The 8236-nt window shown below is 42.0% G+C and overlaps 1 pseudogene; it reads right to left on the reverse strand.

The window, feature by feature from the left end:
• Window positions 1–2701: 2701 nt before the first annotated feature.
• On the reverse strand, window positions 2702–7377 carry LOC101823940 (annotated as a pseudogene).
• Window positions 7378–8236: the final 859 nt, after the last annotated feature.

Below are 8236 nucleotides of genomic sequence, written 5' to 3' on the forward strand. Positions count from 1 at the left end.
TTGCTAACTGATTTGAATGATCCCATCTTATACCTGATGGGTATAAGATCATCTTCAGATCATCGTTCCTGCTTTCTTTACAAGCTTGCAATTTTTTCTCACAACCTAGGTGAACCATAGCAAGTCCTACGAATGGCGACAAGTTTCGCAATGATCTATCTGTAAAAACAAGTTCCACTCAATTGTTTGTGGAAGCTGGAGGTGCCCAAGGCCTTGTTGGATGTCCACCTCTTCTGCATTTTCGATATTGTCCGTGTCTACTCTTTACTCAAAAGTGTTCTCTTAAACCCTTATAATATTAGACATCTTGACAGTTTGTGTTTAAAAAATTTTATTTTGAAGATTAGTACTTAAAAAAACTAACATATGGCTATAGGAACTTCCAGTAATATTGATAAGTAACATCAAATCTTTTAAAGAATCAGGTAAGTAATGCAATCTAAGTTCACTCACCTCATAGATTTCCCTCTCTTTTTGGAATGAAGACACACAGCAAACATGTAGCTTTTCACATGTTAAGTTGTGCCAACCCAACCAAATTATCTTTGCTCTGGTCCTTTGAACCCACTTCTCAACTACAGGTTAACTTTGGCCCCTGGCTACCTTTGGCCTGATTAGTGCAGCTTTTCAAATTCATCATTCTCATCTCTGGATTCTTGTGAAGTTGATTTAGCAGGAATGTTTCTCTCTGATGACTTCTCTTAGTGACTTTCCATCTGTCAACCCCCTCACTTGGTTTGTTGGTTATAAAGACCCAATCCTCACTTCTCCTTGCTATATTGAAAGTTGAGATAATCACTTTCCTCTACTATGAATCTTGAATGAGATTTTCTTACTATTTTAAAGGTGTCAGAATATTTTTTCTTCAATAGAATTTAAGCAATTGCCCTAACTTCTTCCAGTACAGTCATCCCTCAGATTCCAGGAGAGATCCTTCCAGGGCTCTTTCAGATACTGAAGTCCTCAAATACTCAAGTCTCATCTGCAATATATCAGTATAAGATAACTACATAATTGCTTCCTAAACTTAATGGTATTTCTCCCATCTAAAACATACATATTAAATATGTTTGGCTATTTTACACAAATGTGTCCATGAATCTGGGAGCAATATTTTAGAAACCACACAATATGGACTTATCCTATGATAAGTGGCTATTTTTGCACGTTTATCTTCCAGATTTCTTGAGGGAGTAATGCACAGAGTAAAGGTTTCCAGAACCCATTTTCCATTTTTACTGTATTTATTTTTATGGGTATGGAAGTTTTGTGTGTATGTGTGTGTGTGCATGTATGTCTGTGCACAGCATATGTAACTAGTACCTGCAGAGGCCATAAGAAGGTATTGGATCCCCTGGAACTAAGTTTCAGACAGTTGTGAGATTCCATGTGGTTCCTGGGAATTGAACCCAGGGCCTCTGAAGGAGCAGCCAGCACACTTAACTGCTGAGCCGTCTCTAGGCCTCCAGAACCCATTTTCATAGAGCTTGTTGGGCTGCTTCATCTGTCGGCTAAATTTTTGTTTGTAGTATGAACAATAGCTATCTGATATTATTGTGCAAAGTGCCCATGAAAGTATGTGCAATTTGTTTGCATGAGGTATCAAATAAATAATAGGGTATATTCTGTCTTGATCAACACCTGTAACTTCATAATACTCAGACTTTGCTTTTTCTGACAATACAACATTTATTCATTTCTAAAAAGTGAATTATGCACCATGTTTAATGAGTCATATATTCACAGCATTGTATTTAAAGGAAATAAAGCATTTAAAGTGAAAAATTAAAAAAAGAAACAAATGGCAGTTTCCCAAAATGTAGTTATTGGGAAATTCAGCCCCAGTATTCAGCCAATACAATAAGATTTTGGACAATTGCATTTGCACCCCCAGATAATGCTAGTTCATTGTCAACAAATTGCATAATCTCATGGACAGTGTTTGTTCCATGTGTCTGAATGATGAACACAGCAAGAGCTCAATCTCAGCTCAAGGCGGTAAGTAGTGGAGGGGGCTTCCTGCTGGAGCTCAGGAAAGCTGCCCCCACATAATAAAGAGAATGTGACTTAATCACAGGAAAGAATGACAAACATTTGCTTTTTGGTTTCTTAACATCTGCTTCCCCATGCTGTGGACACAGTTTTATGCATGTGTGTGTCTACCTAGCTGTAAAATGAATAGCTCTCCAATGCAGTTATCACAAAGCCATTTTTCCTTACGTTGTTTCTAGACCTGGAGTAGTTCATAGATTATTAACTAAGTGATTTCATCTACACAACTCACTGGGGATATTTAATACTAATATTGAGCATTAAATGATGGCATCTTTGTTCAAATGTTTTTAGCTAAAAAATCTAAGAAATAGTGAAAATAGATATCACACACACACACACACACACACACACACACAAAAGAGCATTTTTAGTTTGTTTGGTTTTTCAGACAGGGGTTTTCTGTGTGTTTTTGGCTGTCCTGGAACTCACTCTAAACCAGGCTAGCCTCGAACCCACAGAGATCCACCTGTCTCCTCCTTCCAAGTTCTAGGATTAAAGGCATGCCCCACCATGCCTGTCTCACAATAGAGCTTTATGTCCTTCCCAAAACATAGTAGTTGTTTCTATTTTCTTTTAAGTCCCTAGTTTATTTACACAGACAACATAGATAAGGCATTCTTCCTCTAGCATCCACATGCTTTTGAAGCTACTTGGCTTCAGGCTTCTTTTCTCTAGCTTCAAGCTTGAGACTCTCATGGGGTTGATGATAGGCAGGGAAAGCCTCCCAGGGACTATTCAGTTCAATTTTGTGGAATTATTGTGCCAACTCCACTAGTTCAGCCTCTGCCTGCTTCGCCCCATCGTAATAACTGTAGGCATTTTGGGTGGATCGGGATGGGTCAAGTATTCTGGCACTCGGGAGTCACAGAATACTGAGCGTTACACAGCTCAGGTGGAAAGATATCCTGGAGCTCAGGAGCCAAGGACCACCATAGGTTGTAGTAAGCTTAGCAGCTTACAGCCCTGCCTCAGAGAAAGGCTTCCCCAGTGTATCTGCTCTGCTCCAGCAGAACAGGGTCTTCCAGCTGGGGATGTTCGCCCAGTGTAGCACTTTTGCTCAACTGCTTGGCAGGAGGTTTCTTGAACAAAGTTGCTACAGTTCAGCTCTGCTCCCAAATATTGAGGAGCAGAGTGTAACAACTCTGCTCTGCCAAGGGAAGGTTTCCCCGGCCAAAGTATTACTGCCCTGCTGGCTCTGCTCTGCCCAGGGTAGCCTCTGCTCCGCCTCTGCCACAAAAGATCTTCACCCAAAACTCATCCAAGGGATTTATTGGGAGGGAAGAATCCAGGAGAGTGCCTGCCCCCTGCTACAGTGGCAGAGGAGGCAGCAGGGTAGTGTGAACAGCTGCAGGCTGAACAAATGCAGGGTTTACATAGGGCTTCCAGGGTGGGGATTGGTCAGATTTTAGTGCTGAGCTCAGATTGGCTAGAGCTCTGCTGGAGGATTGGTTAGTTTTTTGCACAGGATTAGGGTCAGATTTGGCTCTGGTTTCAGGGCCAAAGTGTGTTTCTTTCTCTGGTCCTTTTTAGCCTTTTGGCTCCAATTTTAGGGCCAGGGTGCATTTCTTTCACTGACTCTGATTCCAGGGACAAAGTGTGTTCCTTTGGCACTGGTTTTAGGGTCAGGGTACATTTCTTTGGCTCTGGTTTCAGGGCCAAAGTGTGTTTCTTTCTCTGGTCCTTTTTAGCCTTTTGGCTCCAATTTTAGGGCCAGAGTTCATTTCTTCAAATGACTCTGATTCTAGGAACAAAGTGTGTTCTTTTGGCACTGGTTTTAGGGTCAGGGTACATTTCTTTAGTTCTGGTTACAGGGACAAAGTGTGTTTCTTTGGCTCTGCTCAGGGTATGTTTCTTTGACTGGTCCTTTTTCAGCTGAACATAACCAGAGAGGGGAAAGTCTTTCCAGAAAGGATGTCCCTTGAAATCATCCTTTGTCAGGATCCTTCTTAGGTCAGGTTGTTAACAAAGAAAACTCCAAACATGCCCCAGACCTCACTCTTATATCAGTTGACTGCCTTGTACACAGAGACTATGAATTCAATGGGTGTCAGCTCATCTGCATAGGTCTTTACCCGGATCCGAGATTTGAAGCACAGAGCCAGCAGGTTGTAGACAATCTGAAAAAGGCTTTGCCAAGTCGGGATATCTACTGCTGTCATTTCAGTCAAGGATTTGAATTGTGCATTGGTGTGATCCTTGAGGAAACTCAGCACTGGGTTGACTCCTTCAGGATGGATGCAGATTTCTGACTCATCAAAGCAGGTCAGTTTAACTTGTTGGACATTATTGGGTAGGATTTCAGCAACATACTCTCCAGATGCTGAGAGCTGCTTGTGGGCAACATCTTTCTGTGGTCTGACAGTGTAGTGCTTGTTAGACCCCGTGCTCTCCTTGCTCACCCACTCCAAGAGCACTGAGGGTTGGTTGCCCAGCCCCCTGTCTATGGAAACGGCCTACTAAGAGGCCACGCCACCAGCCTCCATGTCTTATCTCTAGTCTGTCTCAAAGAAACAGTAGAGGCCTGTAGTGGAAAGTGCATTACAAAGTTGAGTTATTGATGCTGTGTGGGAACGAGCAAGTCTGAACTTCGGCCACAGTGATCTTCCGTTTGGCCACATGAGACGCCACATTCAGCGGGCAACAGGGACTCCTATGACAGTCCCTTCTTTGCAAAATCTCTTATAGCTGTTTAGCGGATTAGCTTTTTTTTTCTGTGTAGTACTAGGTATCTAAGGGAAACACTATCATTGGCTTTCTTCCCAAGACCAATTTCCTCCTATATCAACGCTGTTTGTTGCATATTGAACACTGCTGGACAGGATTGGAAAAGAGCTGCAGCTGACCCACAGCTGATGACTACATAGCAGCATATTCTAATGAAAGCAGGAAGTAGAAACCATGGTAACATGTGTAAAAATTTAAATGATGATATAGTTATCTATTCAAATGCTTTTAAGAAAAGCATAAAAACATGCTAATGAGACATTGTGAAGCAAAATATTTTAAATTATGCCAAGTAAATGATCTGCATTTGTGAATAAGTCATAATGAAATACCATTTTATACAATGGACATACACTAATAAAATAAGTAAAATTTTGTGTAAAATAATTGAATAGAATTTGAGTTAGAATAGGAACCTAAAAGTAGGGTGATTTTAGCTTATTATTTGTTTAAAATATTATTATGTAAATAAACAAAATGTACCTCACTGATTCCTGAATACCAATTTTGCTTTTCATGACTAAGCTAATCACACACACACACACACACACACACACACACACACACACACACACACGGTTTCCTAAAAAGCATATTTTCAGGAAAAGCTTTCGTTTCATTTTGAGAGGTTTTGGTGAGAATGAATATACCCTCCCTTTCAAAACTACTTCATTAAAAAGGACTTTTGGACAAATAACTGTTAAAATGTGCCCAGAAGGGGAACATGGAGATTAAAGTGGTGCTAGATCTAAGAATCAAAGCAGAGGAAGAGACCCACAGCTAAACACTAAGCCAAACTCCTGAATCCAGTTGTAGAGAGGGAGGAATGATGAGCAAAGGGGTCAAGACCATGCTGGGGAAACCCACAGAAACAAGTGACCGAGCAAGTGGGAGCTCAAGGACCCCAGTTAGACAGCTGGGAAACCAGCATAGGACTGAACCAGGCCCTCTGAACGTGGGTATCAGTTAGGAGGCCTGGGAAGTGTATGGGGCCTCTGGCAGTGGAACCAGTATTTACTCCTAGTGCACAAATTGACTTTGGGATCCTATTCCCCATGGAGGGATACTCTCCCAGCCTAGATACATGGGGCAGGACCTAGGCCCTGCCCAAATGATGTGACAGACTTTGTGATGAAGGCTTCACTCTACCTGGGGAGTGGATGGAGGGTGGGATGGGGGGATTAGTGGAGGGCATGGGATGATGGGAGTGAGAGGGAACTCAGATGGTTATATAAAATAAGATTGTTTCCAATTTAAATAAAAATTTATAAAGAAACAAAGTCATGTGCATTCTTGCCCCTACCCAAGTGCAGGAGAAGATCCATGCCCTTTGGTGAAAGTACCAGGCCCTAATCCCAGTGTTGCATCAGCTAGAAGCCCTTAGGGGCCAGGTTTCTCCAAATTCTGCTGTTTGCATTTACAGTGTTTCTGAGAGTTTCCCAAGCAATGGGGCCAAAATAGAAGTGACCCAGTGTTCATACCCTGAACCACTTGCTGTGACTGCATCTGAAACAAACGCAAAGGCAGAGACAATTTATTCATTATGTATTTCAGCAATTTTATTCGTGTTGTATACAGTTAGACATAATTGACTGTCTAGAGTATTCTTGTGACCTTTTTAAAGTATGTTCCTAGTATGTTTTCATAAAACATTGATCCATCAACACTAAGAGGAAAAAATAATGAATACATTTTTGTTAGATGTGGGAACTGATGGGGGTTTTCCCTCTGCCTGTGTTCTATCCACTATCTCCTTTACTCTATAATGCAGGAACACTGCAGGGCCTGTGCTTTCAGGTCAGTTATCCAATAATGGGCTCTGAAAGTCCTGGTCCCCAGGCTCTTAGAGTCATTGCCCATAGCCATTACCTATGCATAGCTTTCCTAAGAGCAATGAATGCCCTTGAAGCATTTCAGTTAGCCTCTCCACTATTGCTTAGTTGCCGGTTGGTGTCATCCTTGTAGATCTCTGGAGATCTGACTAGTAGAAGATCTCTCCTCAAACCTATAATGACTCCCTCTATTATGGTATCTCTCATCCTGCTCTCTTCTATTCTTCCCCCGACTCAAACACTCTGCTCCCCCATGACTGGTGAGGTGGCTCAGACATTAAAGGCTAGGCTCAACCAAAAATATCCTTAGCTTCTTAATAACAATGGAAGCATTGTTATTAGAGCCAAGTCTGCCATCCTTTCGTAAAGGTCTACAAACTCATCCAGTATGGCCTCATCAGGCTGCATCTCACATCCTTCCCTCACTGTTTCAATGACACATTTTATCCTGTCTTTGTTTCTTTCTTTTGTTCCTATTGGGTCCCAGTTTATGTGTCTGCCTCTGCCTGTTTCTTTCCAGTGTTACCAGTAGTTGGCCTGTTATGCCTGAGCTCAACTGGAACTCTTTTAATGCCTCTTTGGGCAATAAAGTGCTGTTCTGCTCTTTGCCTTTCTGGGTTCCTGAACAGGAAATGTTCCACCAGGGCAGATTTGTAGTCATGTTTGCAGGAGCACAACAAAGTGCACACTTGTTGGATGGATGGGTCACCAACATGTTCCCATACCTGTTGCCTGTTGCAGGATACTTGATCACACTAATTCCCATACTGTGTTAATAAAATTAACCTTGGGTCAGGGAGCAGAGTGAGAGACTAGTTGGCAAGAACCAGCCATAGAGAATACAGGTGAGCCAGGGATACTGATTGATGCACAGGAAAGAGTAGGGAGTGATTTAGAGTATTTGGTTTGGGATGAGAGGTGTTTCTCTTGCTGTGTCTCTAGCCAAAAATGAAGGTCAACTGGTTGCTTCTTGGCTCCTCTGATCTAGCAGGTTTTCACCCACCCCCACATCCGACCCCCAAGTTTTTATTCATAAACAGAATGCTAGAAAATTAGTCTAAAAACCTTCATTTGGTGGTGACAGGCAGGCCAGTGTCGTTCGGACAATAAATCCCAGCAGGCCTCAGTCTCAGCAGCTGACTGCTGACTGCAGAGCCACAGGGTGCAGATGGTAGTTGAAATATTAGTAGATTCAAGTGTGGCTGCTAAGCTGACAGAATAACACTTGGCGTGGTAGGAAACAGTTAACTTTGTACACTCTCTGTTTGTAGCTTCCCAAAGCAGTAGTTTTTCATACACACCTGACAGTGTTATGGAAGGGGAGTCTGACGGCCAAGAGTAAGTCAGGTACCGAATGGGTACTTGAGATGTAGAACCCTATCAGTCAAAGTATGCTGGAGGCTCCTCTTGATTCCAGAAAATGAAAAGTTTATGAGCTCCCTGTCTTAGAATCTTTAAAGACCTTGGGGTATTTTTTGAATTACGATTTTAAAAGAGCAGGGCCATTTTAACTCCCTCATTAACTCAGAAATGCTGCAAACATAACCATGCAACCTGTAGCCTCTGTATTGATTAAAACATGACTGCAGACATTATTTGTAGCAGTCTAAACTGTAGACTTTTAA

The sequence above is a fragment of the Mesocricetus auratus genome, unplaced genomic scaffold, assembly GCF_017639785.1.
Source record: "Mesocricetus auratus isolate SY011 unplaced genomic scaffold, BCM_Maur_2.0 Super-Scaffold_100006, whole genome shotgun sequence".
Taxonomy (NCBI): Eukaryota; Metazoa; Chordata; class Mammalia; order Rodentia; family Cricetidae; genus Mesocricetus; species Mesocricetus auratus.